Source organism: Sminthopsis crassicaudata, chromosome 4, assembly GCF_048593235.1.
Source record: "Sminthopsis crassicaudata isolate SCR6 chromosome 4, ASM4859323v1, whole genome shotgun sequence".
In the NCBI taxonomy this organism is placed as follows: domain Eukaryota; kingdom Metazoa; phylum Chordata; class Mammalia; order Dasyuromorphia; family Dasyuridae; genus Sminthopsis; species Sminthopsis crassicaudata.
The window spans coordinates 397,832,020-397,850,758 of NC_133620.1; positions in this window are offsets into that span (position 1 = coordinate 397,832,020).

Genomic DNA, 18,739 nt, shown 5'->3' on the forward strand with positions numbered 1-18,739 from the left:
TCTCTTCCTCTCCTCCCTTTTCCCTTCTACTATAAAAGCTTTTCCTTGACTCTTTTTTATGGCAGATAATTTGGATTATTCCATTCTCACTTTCCCTTTCTCCTAGTACATTCCCTTCTCACTCCTTAATTTCATCATTTTTAAAAAAAGATATTATCCCTTCATATTCAACTTACCCCTTTGTCCTCTGTCTATACATACTCTTTTCAACTACCATAATAACAAGAACGTTCTAATGTTCTATTTCATTGAATGACCACCTTTTCATTTGAAGGATTATTATATTCAGTTTTTCTGGGTAGATGATTCTTTATTATCCTACCTCCACTGCTGTCTGGAAAATCATAGTCCAAGGTCTCCGATCCTTTAACTTAGAAGCTGCTAAATTTTGTGTTATCCTGACTGTGGCTCCACTGTACTAGAATTATTTCTTTCTAGATGCTTGCAATATTTTCTCCTTGACCTGGGAATTCTGGAATTGACTAAAGTATTTATGGGAGTTTTCATCTTGGGATCTCTTTCAGGAGGTAATAATTGGTGGATTCTTTCAATTTCTTTTTTATTTGCTGGTCCTAGAATATCAGGACAGTTTTCCTTGATAATTTTTTAAAAATTAAATTAAATATATATTAAATATTTATTAAATTTAATTTAAATTAAAGCTTTTTTAATTTACAAAACATACACAGGGTTATTTTTCAACATTGACCTTTGCAAAACCTTCTGTTCCAAATTATCTCCTCCTTTCCCTCATCCCCTGCCCTAGATAGCAGGTTGTCCAATACGTGTTAAATATGTTAAATATATGTTAAATTCAACATATGTATACATAGATAATTTCTTAAAAGATGATGTGCAGGCTCTTTTTTTGATCATGACTTTCAGGGAGACCAATAATTTAAAAATTATCTCTCAGATCTATTTTCCAATTCAGTTGTTTTTCCAATGAGATATTTCACATTTTTTCATTTTTTTTCATTTTTTGGTTTTGCGTTATTATGTCTTGATTTCTCATAAAGTCATTAGATGCCATTTGTTCAATTTTATTTTTTAAGAAATTATTTTCCTCAGTGAGCTTTTATACTTCCTTTCCCAATAGGCCAATCTTATTTTTTTTTCAGGCATTCTTCTCCTCATTAATTTTTTTGCATTTCTTTTTGCATCACTCTCAATTCCTTTCCTAATTTTCCCTCTATTTCTCTTATTTTATTTTCAAAATCCCTTTTGAGCTCTTCCATGACCTCAGCCCAATTCTGATTTTACTTGGAGGCTTTGTATATAGGAGCTTTGACTTTTATTTTAATTACTTGTTGAGTGTGTGTTTTGATTTTCCTTGTCACTATAATAATTTTCAATGGTCAGAAACTTTTTTTTATTGCTGTCTGTTCATTACTATTACTTGGCTTTTAACTCTTTGTTAAAGTAGGGTTCTGTTTCCAGACTGGAGGATGCATTGTCCCAAGCTTCAGGGATTTTGTGTAGCTATTTTCAGAGATCCTTCTGGGAATTGGACCACAAGCACTTTTCTGTCCCAGAGCTATTAGAAGTGTCTCTGCCCCACTGTAGCTATAAAATCTAATGTGCTAAAAAGCATGCTGCTGGGGTTGGGGCCGGTCCTGTGTTGGGAATACATATCAGACTCCAGCCCCATTGCCACAGACCCTATATGATGACCTTCTGAGTTCTTCCTGTTGTCCCCAGGCTGAGAGGTCCAGAAGCCCCCAGCACTGCTGCCAACTAAGAGATCCTGCCTTGCTGATGCTGGGGCTGGGCTGGGGCTGAGGTGAGCCGTGCTGGAATTGCCTGGTAGGCTCCCACTCTGGTTCCATAGACCTTTTCTGCTGATTTTCCAGGTCCTCTTTGGGGTCTCTGTCTGAGAAGTCTAGAATCCCCCAGGACTTCTGCTGATTCAGAGGTTGGTCTGGATGAGAGTGGGGGCTGCCCTGGCCCATCCTGCACTGGGACTTCACCCTGCACTCCCACCCTTGGGTCACAGACCTTTGCTGCTGACTTTTAAGTTATTTTTGACTGGAGAATGTTCTACTCCATTTTGGGGATGGTATTCTGATGCTCTAAATTTGTTTTAAGTCATTATTTAAGGGAATTTGGAGCAGTTTGGGGGAGAGATTGGATGAGTTCCTGTCTGTACTTTGCCATCTTGGCTCTGCCTCTTCCTCTGCTAGTCTTGTGCAGCTAGGTAGCACAGTGTATATGGTGCCAGATCTAGAGTCAGAAAGCCTCATCTGCATGAGTTGAAAAATGGCCTCAGACACTTATTAGCTGTGTGATCCTGGGCAAGTCACTTAACTCTGCCTCAGTTTCCTCATCTGTAAAATGACCTGGAAAAGGAAATGGCAAAGCACCCCAGTTTCTTTGCCAAGAAAACTCAACTAGGGTCGTGAAGTATTGGACACAATTAAACAATAACGATGCCAACATGATATAGCCTTGATTTCTGCTTGACTTTCCATGTTTCTGCCTTGCTTCTAAGAGCCAGTATAAGATGTTCAGAGCAGTAGGACCCCTGTGGGCATATGCCTGCCAAGCTTGCTTAACACCATCAGAGGTAAAGAAGGACTCTAGGGTATGGTTCTGATATTTTGCATTTTATCAGTATGCATCCCCAAAACATATTTTTCCTTTTACCTTATTGAGATTCTCAACTGTATTTTCATACTTTTGTTGTGCTATAACCTTTTTCTTACTCCTGTGGATGTACTTGAATTTTGAGTGACTGGTTTTGGACTCATCCTTTCAGCACTCTGACTTTCACAGCATTCTGTGAGGTGCGTCCTGGAGCACAGGTTCTTCACTTGGTTGTAATGGATTACTCAGAATCTAAGAATTCAAATAAACAATCTATACAATAAGAGCATGTTTATATGTTCCCAGTTAAAAGCCCTCCTAAGGTGTACTTAAAAGAAAAAAAGAAAAAAATAATATTGGAAAAGTGATTAAAAATAATGATCAAGAAAATTCTCTAAAGTTTTGACTGCCTGTTGTCAGTCTTAGAGCTAATTGTAATATCTATATTTATAACTATGTATAACATTATACATGTATAACTCAATATCTATAATTTGATATCTTTTTTGCCAAAATGACCTGTAGCTGGGTCCTGGATGAATCTACCTTGGAACAAAATTAATCTATGGTGCCCTAAGTGTGTTCCATGACTTATTTATTCACAACAGCTGACAGAAGAAAGAAGGAATTTGCAACTAAAGCACAAGGTGAATCACAAGTTCAACAGCTATTGTTGAGGAAGGATTTATCTTTCCCCAGTTCCATCAGGATCTCAACTCACAACAACCTGACTATGTTTTTGTTGATTCACTGTTAACAAAGAATGTTTGCTAAATAATTAAATAGTACCTCAAATGTTTTTCAAAGATCCATGATCTTAGGGATGGTATGGAAGGAGAAAAGAATTCTCTATATTAGTACATATTGCATCTTTTATAGACCTTCTCATTCTGTGCTCAGCCAGGTTCTCCCATAGATGTTCTTAGGAAATATATCCATTGAGTATATCCACATGATTTACTTCTAGGTCTTTTTACATTTTGTGAATATTAGTGCAGCATTTGAACTGCCCATCCTCTATCTCATTCTCCCTATGTGACTGAACTCTTTCCTCTCGTTTTGGTCACACATTTTCTGAATGACATATTTTATGCTATTTCTTGCACATTAATTATCACAAAATGCTGCTGCTTAAGTGAGTCCACAAGCATTTATCAAGCACTTTCCATATGTCAGGCAAGGTTCTAAGTGCTTAAAATACAAAGAAAAGTAAAAACAAAAAAGTAAAAAATTCCAAACTAAACAAAATCCCAGTCTTCCTGCTTTCAGTTCCCAGTTGAATGGGAACACAACATGTAAACAACTAGGTATAAACAAAATATATACAGGGTAAATTACAGATGATCAATAGAGGGAAGGCATTAGAATTAAGGTAGATCAGGATCATGTAGAAGGTGAGATTTCAGCTGGGACCTGAAGAAAGCCAGGGAAGCCAGCAGACAGAGAGTGTGAGTGAGAGTGAGTGAGAGAATTCCAGGCATGGGGGGCAGTCTGTGAAAAGGTTTTAAGTTGGGAATTGGAGTATCTTGTATTAGAAACAGCAAAGAGTCCAGTGTCACTAAATCATTGACTACTTGAGGAGAATAAGGTAAAAGAAGCCTAGAAAGGTAGGAGGGGGAAAGTTTTGAAGGATTTTCCTGTTTTTTTTTTTTTAATAAAAGAACATTTTAAAATTGAAAGTTGAAATACATACAAATCTTTTAAGTATAAACTTAGAAAAAAGCCTTATTCTCATTTAGCAAAATAAAAACAATCAAGGAATATTTATAAAGTATCTACTCTGTGCAAGTGGCACAGTGGATAGATATTGACTTGAAAATCAGGAAGATTCATCTTCATGAGTTCACATTTTGAAGCATTTTCAATGTCAAACAAAGGATTTATTTTTGATCCTAAAGAAGATAGATAATATGAACATTTATTGCAAAAGGGGATGATATTGTCAGACCTATGTTTGGGAAGCTCAATTTGACAACTGGGTAGAGGATAAGCTGGAATGGTGAAAGACTAGTGTCAAAGTGAACAATAGCAGGGTAACCTACCAGAAGTCCACAATAATAGTCAAAGAATGAGGCGATGAGTACCTGTACTATGTCAGAGGAGAAGAGGAGTCCTACCTGAACCTATTATTTTTCTTTCCATTGACCTTTGGATTCCTGGACAAGGACCTCATATATAGAGTATGGAAAACTGCTAAAGGAGCTAAATCATATTAATCTTGATATTCTTACCATAAGTAAAAGCAGAAGAAAGAAGGAATTTTCAGCTAACAGAAAAAATGAACTGCAAGTATGATTTCGAAAGACAAAAAAAAAGAGTTGCTAAGATGATTTTTATCTTATGCTCCAAAGCTATAAAAATATGATTTCACGTGATATTTAGCCATACCAATGATAGTTATTTGCAAAAATCTGTAATGAAAATAATTGCAATTTATACCAATGCTTGTTGCTGAGGATGAAATGGTGGAAAAATTTGATAAATAAGTTGCTAAAATTCAAATCAAATCAAGTTTCACTCTGATACTTGGTGACTTTATTAAAAAGATGGGAAAAGATGAGAATAGAAAGAAATATATGGGAAAGTATGGTTCAGAAAAAAGAAATGAGAGGCCAAATACTTGTTGATTACACAAAAGCCTTAACCCTCTATATCACAAATCTATTTTTTTCCTTAAAAAATTTGGTAGGTGTTGAACATAGCAAGAAACAAACGATATCGTTAAGAAATTGATTGATTATATTTTTGTAGCAAGAAAAACCCAACTTACTATGGTCATGAGATTTATCACTGGCTCAGTTTTGTACACAATTAGATTATCAACTTATTAGCTAAGATCAATATTTATTATATTCAAGAAGAAAAGAACAAAGAGGGAAAAAATGGCATACAAAAATGTGAAATGGAGAACAGAAATGGATATAAACTGTAATGATTTAAAGAAGTTAAACTAATATAAATTAATTGCTAAAATAAGATCAAAGGAACCCACCATAAATGCCTTACTCAAAAACATTTGACTGACTTGATAAAACAGAGAAATTGCTAAGCAATCTAGACAACTAGGTGAGGCCACAGTGTACAGAGCATTAGGTTATAGTGAAGAACACCTGAGTTCAAATATGAACTGTCATTTAACTTCTGGGAAAGTTATTTAACCTCAGTTTCCTTTACTGCAAAATGAAGTTAATAATAAATAGCACTTTACTCAGGGTCTTTGTGAAGATCAAAAGAGATAATAATTGTAAAATACATAGTACAGTGCCTGACACATAGTAGATACCTAACAAATTATTTTCCTTCCTCCTTCCTTCCCTACTTCCCCTCTTTCTTTCCTACTTTCTTTCCTCCTTTTTCTTTCCCTCTCTCCTTTCTTCCTTTCCTTTTTCTTCTCTTCCTCCTCCCTTTGTTCTTTCTTCCTCCATCCCTCCTTTTCTTCCACCTTTCTTTTCTCCCTCCCTTTCTCTCTCTTCTTTCTTCCTTCTTTCAACAATGTATTAAATATAAATTCATAAACTTTTATGTAAAAGTATGACAGATAATTACAAAGTTATTAACATTATCATCTCAGAATGCAGAAAGTGGTAGGGGTCAGTTTAGTCTAGATAAGACTGGATAATGAATCCAATTGAGCAAAATCATCCTGTTCTGGGGATGGCCTAACAGAAGTCAGTGCCCTGTTAATTTAACTCTGTCACACCAGTAAATGGATATTTAATAAGAGCATCACAGTTTGATTCAGTGGAAACAAGATTTCAAAGCCCTTTTGTATACTCCTAGGTTTTGATGGCTGCTTTGTTTCAGGAGATGAGGAAGTGACATCAACAGTCTGAGCCAACCAAGTCTTATTTTTTTTTTTCATTAATTATTTATTTAATATTTTCCAGTGACATTTAAAACTAATTTTCATACATTTGTTTTTAAAAAAACTTTTCAGTACAGATTCTCTTCTTTATTCCCCTCCTCAGTCCCCATTAAGAAACCACATGTAAAGTTATGCAAAATATTTCCATAAGGCATGTTGTGAAAGAAAATACAGATCTCCTACCTTAATTAAAAAAAAATCCTCAAGAAAAATAGAAATTGAGACAGATAGAGAGACAAAGAGGAAGACACACACAGAGAGACAGAGACAAAGAGAAAGAGAAAAACAGAGAGAAAGAGAGAGAGAGAGAGAGAGAGAGAGAGAGAGAGAGAGAGAGAGAGAGAGAGAGAGAGAGAGAGAGAGTCTGTATGTCTGTATTCAGACATAATCAAACACAATCAATTTCTTCTCTGGGTATGGATAGGATTTTTCATCTTAAGTCTGTCAGAGTAATTGTGGATCATTGTTCTGCTGAGAATAGCAAAGTCATTTATAGCTGCTTGCTATTACTTTGTATGCAGTACATTTCACTTTACTTGAGTTCATGGCGGACTTTCTGGTTTTTTTTTTCCCTGAGAGCATCTTGCTCATCATTTCCCATAGAACAGTAATATATCATGAAAATCACATACCACAACTTATTCAGCCAATCTCCAATTGATAGGCGTCCTCTCAGTTTTCAATTTTTTACTCTAGGAAGAGAGTTGCTACAAATATTTTTGTACATATGGGTCCTTTTCCTTTTTTTTTTTTTTTTTAAAGAAAATCTCTATATATTGTATCTAGGTTATATTGTAACACATGTAAAATGTATGGGATTACCTGTCATCGGGGGGAGGGAGTGGAGGGAGGGAGGGGATAATTTGGAAAAATGAATAAAAAAAAAAAAAAGAAAATCTCTTTTGATATTCATGCCGATTAGTGGTCTTGTTAAGTCAAAGGATATGATGAACTTCTAGCCCTTTGGTTATAGAAAATATCTTTTGATCATTTATCAATGGGGCATGTTGCTAACTAAGTCTTAAGGAATGAATGACAACATCTTTTAAGGAAAATTAGCTTCATCTGTGTGGGTCAAAAGGCTACTTTACTCTAAGGATCAAAGATAAAATCCTTTTTGGCTTTTAAATCATGATATGGTTTTCTCCTACTTTTCCAGTTTTCTTATCCCTTACTCCTTTCAGTGTGATTTAGTCACACTGGCTTCCTTCTGTTCCTCACACACAACATTCTATCTTCTTACTCTGGACATTTTCCCTGGCTGTCTCCCATACTTGGAATGCTTTCCCTCCTCATGTTTCTATATTCTGGCTTCCCTGCATTCCTTCAAGTCTCAGCTAAAGACCTCCCTCTTGCAAGACCTTCCTCCTCCTTTTAATCCTGGATCCTTCCCTCTGAAACTATCCCACCCTCCGCACCACTTTATCCTGTATATATCTTGTTTGTGCATAGTTCTTGGCATGTAGTCCTCCCATTAGACAGTGATCTCTTTGTGAGCAGAGACTAGTTTTTTCCTTTCTTTGTACCTGCAGGGCTTAGCACAGTGCCTGACATATAGTTGTTGTTGAATGCTGATTGAGACTGTCTCACTGATTCTTTTTTTCATTCTTTCAAGGAACATAATTATCTATAAACTGGAGAGTAGAGAGGGATTCTTGAAGTTTTCTCATCTCCTCACTTAGCAAGAAGAGGAACCCGCATTTTACACATATTTAATTGTTACCTGCAGATGGAATATTTAAACATAATTTCTGTGTGTCTCTGGAACAATTCCTTTTGCACATCTCACTTGCTGAATCTAATATTTTCTCCATAGGTTTTGGTGTGAACTCTGATGAGCAAACTGCCTGGCTTTATATAATGGGCTTTTCTACCTTGTCTTCAGCTTTTCTTTTCTTTTCTTTTTTTCCCTAATTGTCCAAGTGCATTTGATTGGAATTAGCAGATTCCTGACCTGACCTCTTAACTGTAATTTCTCTGAAGAAATGGAATTCTCAACTGTGAAAGTCCGGGATAGGTCCTCTGAATGACTCAGAATCAGTCCTTGTCAGGATAAGCAAAAGTCCTTGCCCCACGTTGTGGGTGCCAAATTGTAAAGTTCTTGAATTGTAAAGGTCCGGTCGTCTCTAAGTTACCCTTGGGGACTGCCGTCTCAACTCAATCTCCCAGCCAGACTCTCTCCTTCCAGCCTGCCATCCTAACTCTGTCCCAGACTCGACTAACTCCTTGTCTTCCTGCCCTCCTCTTTTATCCTAGCAGAGTTTGTAGTGAGAACTCAATGGGGCTTGTGAGAAAAAACTTCAACCAATGAACTTGCTCCTTTTAAAGGTTGTGTAAACTCCTTTTCAAAAGTTCAAAGGTGTAAACTCCCCCTAAAGGCCTGAACTAAAGGTGTGAATTCTGAGCTAGAGAATTGCCCAGACAATGTGAGTTCTCACCTTGCAATCCTAACATCTCCCCCTTTCTTTTGATTTAGAACATAGGGTGGTCATGACCTTGAAACATAAATCCATCAATATGGGAGGTATTACACATAATTACATAAATTACATAAATACATAGTAACATAACACATGCTAGAAGTGATGTAACAAATAACATAAATTGAGAATTTATAAATGTCCATTGTCCCTTAGTCTCATCTTATGCTAGAAAATCCAATAATTCTTGCTGGTTTTAAAGTTCTTTAACAGTCTTATCTTGTGTTAAGGAATCTTTAACAGTCTCCTTATCAGCCATGCTCTTTCAGTGTCAGATGTTTCTTAGATCTTCTCCTTTGTTTTGAGGTTTTTCTCTTTTTCTGTCTCTCTCTGATGGACAAGGCAAATACAATTCATTGGCACCCATCTGATTCCTTCTCCATGCAAAAAAAATACAAGCAAACCCTCTCTCCCAAGCAGTTAACCTATCTGGTCCCTTCCATTCACCACTTTCTGGGTCTCTCCACATCACCTGGCGATTATCTAAGGACAGTGGAGCTGCTCGCATGGACACTGCCCTTCTGGTGGGTTATAAAACCTGTCTGCCGGAGCCAGTGCATCTTTGTCAAAAATTAGAAAATTAATGGTATAGAGAACTAAAATTAGAAGTTCTCTAGGGTTACCTGTGGCTCCCCCTTTATTTAGTTTTTGGAGTTGTGTCTTAATGTATCTGTTTCTTCTCTCTACTATTGCCTAACCTTGTGGATTAAAAAGTATGCCAGTGGTGTGTAAAATCTTTTACTGTGCACAAAAGTGTGCAAAATGTTTAGAAGAATATGCAGGTCCATTATCTGTTTTTATTTCTTGTGGCACACCCATAATTGCAAATGCTTGGATAAGGAATTCAGTGACCACTCGGGCTGTCCCTTTTGCTGTTGGCAGTGCAAAAGTGAATCCTGAAAAGGTATCTACATGGATAAAAGACAGACGACCAAAAGATTTATAATGGGTCACATCCATTTGCCAGATTTCACTGGGTCTCAAACCATAAGGATTCTTCCCTGGAGAGAGTGTAGGAGCTTGGAAAGGAAGGCAAGATGTACAGGCTTTTACTATGCTTCTAGCTTCCTCTCTTGTTATTCCAAATTATAAACGTAAAGCTCAAGCAGCCTGATGATATTTAGAATGAGATTCTTGTGCTTCCTGAAATAAAGGAGTACTGGCTAACATAGTTAAAAGGCTATCTGCCTTTGAATTTCCATCAAAAATAGGACCTGGAAGTCTATTATGTGAGTGGATATGCAAGATATAAATCTTACCTGGATGCTTTTTCACTTGCTCTTGAAGTTCCTTAAAGAGCTGATAAATATTCGAGGCTGCAAATTTTATTTGGGCTGTGGCAATTCTTTGTACCACACCTACTGAATTCGGCTGAATCAGTAATTATATTTACATCTCCAGGGTAATAAGTAAGAGCTAGCATGATAGCAAATAATTCATTCTGCTGAATGGACTGAAAAGGAGTCCTGACTACTCTCTTTATGGTTAAATCATGAGAGTATACAGCACAAATATTTTCTTTGGAGGCATCTGTAAAGATTGTTGGTCCTTTAAGAGGAACCTTAGAAATCTTTTCTTCAAAAATCCATCACCAAATATGTAGTAGCCGGGTTATCTTTAATGGAGACCCATGTGCAAAATTTGGAGCTGTGGCCAATAAAATTTGTCATTCTGGGATGGTCTCACAGCATATACTAATTTGTGTGTTAGTATAGAATGTGTATATTTTTTTTAGGACTTATCCCAGATAATTGTACTACTCTCTTAATGGCCTTTAATAAAATTCTAGCCACAAGCACTGGGTAAGGAGTAAGGCTTTGTTCTGGTTGTGCTGGGAGGTTCACCCACTCAATCACACTGTCTCCTTGATGAAGGACTGCTGTGGGTGCCTCTTTTGAAGCAAAAACTGATATTTCCAAGGGTTTTTGAGTGACTCTTTCAACCACATTGGATAAAGCCAGTTCAACTTCTCTCAAAGCCTCTCGTGATTCTTTTGTAAGCTGGTGTGGTGAATTTAAAGCACTGTCTCCCCTTAAAATGTCATACAGAGGTTGCAGTTGATTGGTAGTTAAGTCTAACACTGGACGCATACATTGGATATCTCCATTAATTTTTGGAAATCATTTAAGGTGTCCAACTTCTCTGTTCTTAAAGAAAGCTTTTGTATTGTGAGTGTCTTAGGATATACTTCATATCCTAAATATTGAAAAGGAACATGTCTTTGAATTTTTTCTGTAGCTATATGCAGTTTGTGGTACTTTAGTGTTTCCATGGTCTTTTGTAGGCATGCTTCTAACATTTGTTCCTCAGGTGCATATCCCAAAATGTCATCTATATAATGTAACAATATTACTTTTGGAAATGCTTTTCTTACTGGAGCAAGAACAGCAGCAACATACATTTGGCACACAGTAGGGCTGTTTTTCATTCCCTGTGGCAAAACTGTCCATTTATATCTTTTATAGGGCTCGGTCAAATTAACACTAGGCACTGAAAAAGCAAATCTTTTCATATCCTCCTTATCTAGAGGGATAGAATGGAAACAATCTTTAATGTCTATAACCCAAAGAGGCCATTCTCTTGGCAACTGAGTAGGAGATGAAGTCCAGGTTGAAGAGTTTCCATAGTTTCCATCTGTTCATTTACTCTTTTTAGATCAGTTAACATCCTCCATTTTCCAGATTTCTTTTTCACCACAAATACTGGGGAATTCCAAGGACTTAGAGAAGGCCACAAGTGTCCTTGGTCAAGTTGTTCTTGCACTATATCTAATAAGGCCTGATTTTTATCACTTCTTAAGGGCCACTCTTCTACCCACACTGGTGAATCAGTCTTCCACAGAATAGGAACCAGTGAAAGTGCAGGTAGGCCTTCAACAGCAGCCCTGCCTAACAAGCCGAAGTGCTTATTTGTAATCCTATCTGCTGTAAAATGTTTCTTCCCCACAGATTGATGGGGATTTTTTCAACCACAAAAGGAGTAAAAACTCCTGTTTCACCTTCAAATATCTATCTCAAAGGCATAGCACTAACTTCTGCAGCTATTGATCCTCCTACCCCAGACATGTAGGTGTCTGCCTTAATCTTTGGCCAGTGACTGGGCCAATTGGCACCTCTAATAACTGTATGATCTGCACCCATGTCTACCAATCCTTCAAATGGTATTCCATTTATATAAATAGTAAGCATAGCTCAGTCAGCTTTCACAGCTGTTGTCCAATATATTCCTGGATTTGTTCATTGGAGTCAGAATCTGGGCGACTATCACAAGGTTGCTTATTAGGGGTACGTAACAATAAGCTTGATGCTACTACTTCTCCTGGTTGATAAATCACACGTTGTCTACCTGTGTTAGTGACTGGGATATTAGCTACACATTCTCCAGTTTCCCACATCAGTGTATGGATGAACACTGTTTTGTAAGCACTCTCAGAAGGTGAAATGGTCAAGCTTACTGTGCCTAGAGGCAAAGGATCCACAGGCTGAACAGGAACAGATTTCACTTCTCTAGGGAATATCTCAGTAGTTTCTATTGCATACAACTCTATTTTTCCTAATTTCAATCCCTTTCTTCCATCTGATTGCCTTTTGGCTGATTGATCATGTCTTAAATTTCTCTGGATGTAACCTTGGCTGCCAACATGTCCCACTTGGGGGCTGAAGCTGGGCCTCGCCTCTCATTTCCATGAGTCAATCTACATTCGGAGGCCCAGTGGAGACCCTTGTGGTATTTTGGACATGGCATTTTAGGTCTTCTCTCACCCTGTCTTGTCACTGAGCTCTTAGATGTCCAATTTTTCCACATTGGAAACATCGACGAATTTCTCTAGAAGTCCTTTGTCAAGAGGGACCCTGTCATTTCATGTTCATCATAGTCTGGATGTAAAAAGCATTTGTTCCCACTGTAGCATATCATCTTATGATCTCCTCTAAAGGAGCATCTTTGTCTAATCCCCATATAATTCTTTTGCAAATCTCATTGGCATTTTCCTTAGCCAGATGTCTGGTCATTATTTCTGTAGCTGCATTTTCTCCAATAGTTCTTTTGACAGAAGTTTGCAGACGTCCCACAAAATCTGCAAAAGGTTCATTGGGACCTTGCTCTATTTTAGTGAAAGCCTCTCCCCGATCTTTCTGTCCAGGGAGGGAACCCCAAGCTTTTATTGCAGCCTTAGCAATTTGCTCATACACTGTCATGGGATAATTAATCTGTTCTGAATTCTTTACATACTGACCTTCACCAGCTAATTGCTCAAAAGTGAATTGTGTGTTAACTCCTATTTCCAAATTGCATCTGGCTTGGATCTTATATAATTCATGAAACTCCGCAAGCCACAACAGATTTTGTCCAGGTTCTAAGCATGTCCTTGCTATTGATTTCCAGTCATTCGGTGTTAGGACTTCATAAGACAAACCATCTAGTAACATTTTAACATAAGCTAACATAGCCCCATAAAGGGTATAACCTTTTTTCAAATCTCTAATTTTATTCAAATCTAAAGGTGTATATTTTCTCCTTTTTTGACCTACAGAGTCAATCTCTTCAATCACAGGATATGCATGTATAAAATCATTTATATCCTGTCCTTCTCTCTTAGCCTTAATCAATGCTTTTTCTAATCTTGTCATAAGGTGCTTCACAGGCAATTCTGTTTGTGTTTCTGCCTCTTCCCCTCCTCCTTCTTCCTCCACCCCTGAAAGTGGAGTTGATATGGGCCTGTCAATAATCTGCTCTCTAGGCAGGGTTGAAGCTTCTTCAAGAGAATCAGAGTCATCACACCCTAATTCCTCATTTAAATCCCCTTGCCCTTGGGCAAGATCTTGATCTTTCTTTTTTTCCTCACACTTCCTCCTCTGTTCATTTTTAAAACTTTTCCTTCTCCTACAATTTGCTTGATAGTTTAAGGCTAATTGAACTACATTGTATATATAAAATACCTCTGTGGAAATTGAACGAGGCCCATTTTTTGTGTGAAATTCTTTCAATTGAAGTCCCACTAGCTTCCAGTTATCTAAATTTAGTTTTTCTTCCTCTAAGAACCAAGGGGACATGTGTTTTAATGTGCCCAAGAGTTTAGCAATCTGTACAAGTAAACACTGCTCCTCAATTATCTTAATTATACTCTCTATAGCACCACTCCTGGGTGGGGCTGGAGCTGAGGCTGGGGCTGAGTCGTCTGAGGTAGAGGAAATATCTTTAGCTAACATCTGCCCCATTTCAGCTATAAGAGATTGCCGGTTTAGCTCTTCATATCATCTTGTAATCCTAACACTCAACCACCTTTCAACATTGCTTTTCTATTCCTTCCATTCATTTGACTCGTCCATCTAACTTGGATCTTACCTAAAAAAAAGGGTAGTCCACTATCTAGCTATGTGACTCTAGGCAAGTCACTTTAAATTTGTTTGTCTCAGTTTTTTCATCTGTACAGTGAACCAGAAAAGGAAATGGTAAGCCATGACAGTATCTTTGCCAAGGAAATCCCAAATGGGGTCATGAAGACTAGGGCATGACTGAAAAATGACTAAATAACAATACCCCATAATTTTAAAAAAAATATTAATTAATTAATTTTTGATTAAGTTTTTTATCTTCAAGATATATACAAAGATCATTTTCAACATTCATCCTTGCAAAACTTTGTGTACTAAATTTTTCTCCTTCCCTCCTTCCACCTTCTCTCCTAGACAGCAAGTAATCCAATATATGTTAAACATGTGCAACTCTTCTATATATATATATTTGCACATTTATCAAGCTGCACAAGAAAAGCAAGAAAAATCAGGTCAAAAAGGAAAAAATGAGAAAAAACAACAACAAAAAGTAAGCAAACAACAACAAAAACGTGAAAATACTATGTTGTGATCCACCACAGTCCCCACTGGATGCAGATGGTTCTCTCCATCACAAATCTATTGGAATTGGCCTGAATCATCTCATTGTAGAAAAGAACCATGTCCATCAGAATTGATCATCTTATAATCTTGTTGTTGTTATTGTGTACAATGTTCTCTTGGTTCTACTCACTTCACTTAGCATCAGTTCTTATAAGTCTCTCCAAGACTTTCTGAAATTATCCTGCTGACCATTTCTTATAGAACAATAATGTTCCACAACATTCATATACCATAACTTATTCAGCCATTCCCCAACTAATGGGCATCCATTCAGTTTCCAGTTTCTTGCCACTACAAAACGGGTTGTCACAAACATTTCTGCACATGTGGGTCCCTTTGCTTCCTTTTAGATCTTTTTGGGATATAAGCTCAGTAGTAAGACTGCTGGGTCAAAGGGTATGCACAGTTTGATAGTCCTTTAGGCATGGTTATAAATTGCTCTCCAATATGCTCATCATCCTCATCATCAGTTTTTATATCCCCTCCAACATTCAGCCTTATCTTTTCCTGTCATCTTAGCCAATCTGAAAGATGTATAGTGGTACCTCAGAGTTCTTTTAATTTTCATTTCTCTGATCAAGTTATTTACAGCATTTTTTTCATATGACTAGAAATTGTTTTAATTTCTTCATTTGAAAATTGTCTGTTCATATCCTCTGACCGTTTATCTGTTAGGGAATAACAGCCCATCATCTTAAAAGACTTTTCAAGGATGAATAGGATTTCTCTATTTAAGTAAGGAATTGAGTCAGCCACCTCTTCCTTTTCCACTTGGCTGTATTCCTTTGGATTTCTCCACCAGCAAGTTTTTTGTCTTCCTTTGTGTGTGATCTTCTCTCATTAGATTGTAAACTGCTTGAGGGAAGGAGCTGGCTTTCTATTTCACATTTGTATCTCTAGCATTTAGCACAGTGTCTGGTCCAAAGTAGTCGCTTAGTAAATGTTAATGACTGATTAACAAATTTAGACAAAGAGAAGTTGAAAAAAATGTTATATAGGATAAATACTTTAAATATAGATATTCTTATAGAAATGAGCATGGTGTGATAGGACAATGAGGTCCTATGACACCCTAGGTCACATTGATTAATGTTGGGGGGGTAGTGGGAAATTTCAGTTTAGAAAATGGTTTGTCATGCTAGAGAGATGTAATCACAGAAAGAAATACTGATGAACAGACTGAGGATTTAAATTTTTTTCCTCAACTACATGTAAATTTTTTCCATAGTCATTTTTGAAAAAGTTGATATCTAAATTCTCCTTCCCCCCTTTCCTTCTCGCCTTTTTTTCTTCCTCCTTGAGAAGGCAAGCAACTTGATACAGATTATATATGTGAAATCATGCAAAACATTTCCATATTAACCATGTTGCAAAAGAAAAGACAGACCAAAACAAACAAAAAAAATAAAGAAATTTTAAAAAGTATGCTTTGGGAGCAGCTAGTTGGTGCAGTAGATAGAGCATCAGCCCAGAAGTCAGGAGGACCGGAGTTCAAATTTGACCGCAGTCACTTAGTACTTCCTAGCTGTGTGATCCTGGGCAAGTCACTTAACAAACAATTGCCTCAGAAGAAAAAAAAAAGAAGAAAAGAAAAAGAAAAAAAAAAGCATGCTTTGATCTGCATTCAAACTCCATCAGTTCTTTCTCTGGAGAGAGATAGTACTTTTATTAAGTCTTTTGGAATTGTCTTAGATAATTGTATTGCTGAGAATAGCAAAGTCACGGTTAATCATCACACAATATTGCTGTCAGTATGTACAGTGTTCTCCTGATCCTATTTACTTCACTTTCATAGAAGTCTTCCCAGGTTTTTCTAAAACCATCCTGCTCATAATTCCTGATTGCACAATAGTATTCCGTCACAATCATATACCATAACTTGTTTAGCCATTCTTTGATTGATGAGCATCCCCAGAAAGAGAATTTAATATGGAGTTCTTAACCCACTATTGTGTTAAATTAATTCTAATGAGCAGCTATTTAAGATAAAATTTGAACCTGTAAGCTCATTTATTTACAATTTCTTTCCTATTTAGAGAGTTGTTAGAACATTAAGAGGCTAAATGACTTGCAGGTGGTCAGTTAAGATGTGTCCAAAGCAGGACTTAAATTCAGGTCTTGATTTCAAAGATACCAAGCTGCCTCTCTGGTAAGAAGAGTAATTGTGAACATCTAGAAGACAAATGACCAGCAAACCATAGATAGATAGGAAGAGGGGGTTTCAGAAGGATTCTAGGAAGGAAAAATCAGCAGGTTTGTTAGTAGGCTTTCTGTCTGATACAAGTAACTATGATGAATTATTTTAAAAGCTTTTTTTATTTGGAAGACTGGCCATAAGAAGGACACATAACTAGGAACACTTCTGGGGAGTCTAGCCAAGGAGATGGGTTTTTGTTCTGGGGAGGGAGCCAGTTCCATCTTCTGAATGCAAACATTCTCAAATCATTTTGAAATTCACTTTGCAAAGCTATTACTAATCGGTGCTTTGTGTATTTTTTTTAAAGCCTTTTTATTTTCTGATGATTTACAGTGTTTGTATTAGTAGTTTCACTGCTATTTTTGCCACAGCTAATCCACCTTTCTTACACGTGGTGTCAGGGAAGAGTTTGGACTTGACTTGATTTAGCCAAGCTGTCACACAACAAAAAATGTTTCAGACACTGCAGGATAGAAAAGGATAAAGATCATTATTTAAAAATAACAGTAAGGCAAAAATGATAATTAATAGTAATGTCAGTTTTATTTTGAAGTCATTAGTTTCCCCTGAATCAAACATTTTAGTCAGTAAAATGCAAATGTGATAAAGTACTCAGGAAAAATTCAAATTAACCAATTTTTTTTCTGCAATGTCTCAGCTTTTAAAAAATTATGTTTTGAATTTAGGCAACCAACAAAATGTAATGAACCCTATATTTGTATCTCTGTGCTAATTACTATAGTAAATTATGATCAAAAATTCAAAACTGGATCTTGTTAATATTAGCCTTATGATCTAGAAATTACCTTGGAATAAAGCAAAGCCAACCGTAGCCTGGACCCAATGAAAATGTGTTTGTAAGCACATGAGAGCTATTATTCTGAGCTCCAGTCATGGTTCTCTCATTGATTCACAGTATATGACTTTGGAAAAATCATATTACTTCTCTGGAATTATATTCTTCTCTATAAAACTGAGTTGGTTGGATCAGATGATACTTTAAGGTAGCTTTAAGTCCTTAATTATTTGGTTAGAATTCTAACACATCTGATGTTAAGTGCTGAGATGTCCTAAGATGCAAAGATAAATGGAGGCAACAATGTGACTGACTAGGCAACCTAATCCCAAAGAGAATTATGTTAACAAGGGACATAAAACAGTTTAACTGGGCATGTGCAATAATCATGCATTAATATCTATTTTGAAAGGAAACAGTTTGGTGAATTAGTCTACAATGGCTGAGGCTCCCTGGGCTACTCCAGACTACAGCCATAATGTTCATCTGAATGAGGGAAGGAGCCTTGATGAGGTTGTAGATGTATTCCCGATCTAGGCTAAAGCTACCTTTCTGACTTGTACCATCTCAACTTACTCCCAATCATCTGATTCCAGAGAAGGGATGCCCTAGGTAGGGATGGGGAGGGGGAGCATGCTGGGAGGTAGCAGAAGATCAAAGAGGTAACCTGCTGATTGGAGGATAGAGCAAAAAAAAAATTGAACAGACTTTTATCAGGAACTAAAGCAGCCATTGGATTTTAAGGAAATAAAACTCCCATTTGCTCCCTGATCTAATTTTCTTAGAAATCTTTGTGTGGTACCAACATTGAGATTTATGATTAATACTGAAATAAGCCACAGTTTAGATTTCAGCTTTTATACTATGTATGTATATATGTACACACATATATGTATATACATATATATATACTTGACT